Source organism: Schistocerca cancellata, chromosome 3 (genome assembly GCF_023864275.1).
Source record: "Schistocerca cancellata isolate TAMUIC-IGC-003103 chromosome 3, iqSchCanc2.1, whole genome shotgun sequence".
NCBI classification, from domain to species: Eukaryota; Metazoa; Arthropoda; class Insecta; order Orthoptera; family Acrididae; genus Schistocerca; species Schistocerca cancellata.
This window is the reverse complement of record NC_064628.1, coordinates 886,471,479-886,472,975: the sequence shown is the minus strand read 5'-3', so window position 1 is coordinate 886,472,975 and position 1,497 is coordinate 886,471,479.

Sequence of the window (1,497 nt, the reverse complement as noted above, 5' to 3'; positions counted from 1 at the left end):
TGAACAGGGTATTCGCTATTACTAGCTGAAACTGTTTACAGAACTCAATTAGTCTTTCTCCTCTTTCATTCCCTTCACTAAGCTTACACACTACTTAATGTAACTTAAACTAACTTACGCTATGGACTACACACACACCCATGCCCGAGGGAGGACTCGAACCTCCGACGGGGGCAGCCGCACGGACCGTGTCAAGACGCCCTAGACCGCGTGGCTACCCCGCGCGTCCGCAACAAATTCCCATACGATAAGAATGGGAAATAAAACGGCGCTTATCGTTACAATCGAGTTGTTCCGGCATTCTCGTGATTCGACTTTAGAAAAAAGATTTTGTGATGAAGTTATAGGGATTTTAATACTGCTCCTCACACATTACCCAGTGCCATTTCGACATGATCACTGCGAAAGACCTATCAAACATGTCGTCATGTACGTAGATCAGTCACTGAGTAGTATTGATTTGTATATTAACACCTCGATAGCGAGAGCAAGCCAGCTGATTACAAGAAATGAACAGGCAATATAATTTCAACAACATCCCCTGTTCTGGCTATAAACAGTTCTTTTGGATCATCAACACTCATTTAACGCCCACTGCTCGAAACAGGTCACCTCCAAGCATTACAGTTTTAGCAGTTGCCTCTGGATGTTTCCGTATATAACCTAGAAAACTTCAATTAGGTTGTCGTCTCGTTCTTGTCTCTTGCAATCCAAGAAACTACTATGCGTTTCAAATGGTTCAAATGGCTCTGAGCACTATGGGACTTAAGTACTGTGGTCATCAGTCCCCTAGAACTTAGAACTACTTAAACCTAATCAACCTAAGGACATCACACACATCCATGCCCGAGGCAGGATTCGAACCTGCGACCGTAGCGGTCACGCGATTCCAGACTGTAGCGCCTATAACCGCACGGCCACTCCGGCCGGCTACTATGCGTTTCATTTACTCTTTATTCACTTTCTACTCCTCATACTTACCGTCATTTCATTTTTATTATGGTCATAAGTACGTCACAATTAACCATTCCAGCAGTAATATCTCTTTCCAGATTCTTTATTTGTTAGTTTCCTTAGTAACTACCAACACATATATCTACATTGAAACGGTTCGAACTTCAGTTTTAAAATGTATTTCGTATACAAAGTCCATTTTAATCAGTACTGCTAACACACACAAATTTAATCTTTATTTCCAGATCTACATCTACGTGATTACTCTGCAATTCACAATGAAGTGCCTGGCAGAGGGTTCAATAAACCACCTTCATGCTTTCTCTCTACCGTTCCACTCTCGAACGGCACGCGGGAGAAACGAGAACTTAAATTTTCCCGTGCGAGCCCTGATTTCTCTTATTTTATCGTGATAATCATTTCTCCCTATGTAGGTGGGTGCCAACAAAATGTTTTCGCAATCGGAGGATAAAACTGGTGATTGAAATTTCATGAGAAGATCCCGTCGCAACGAACAACGCCTTTGTATTAATGACTGCCACT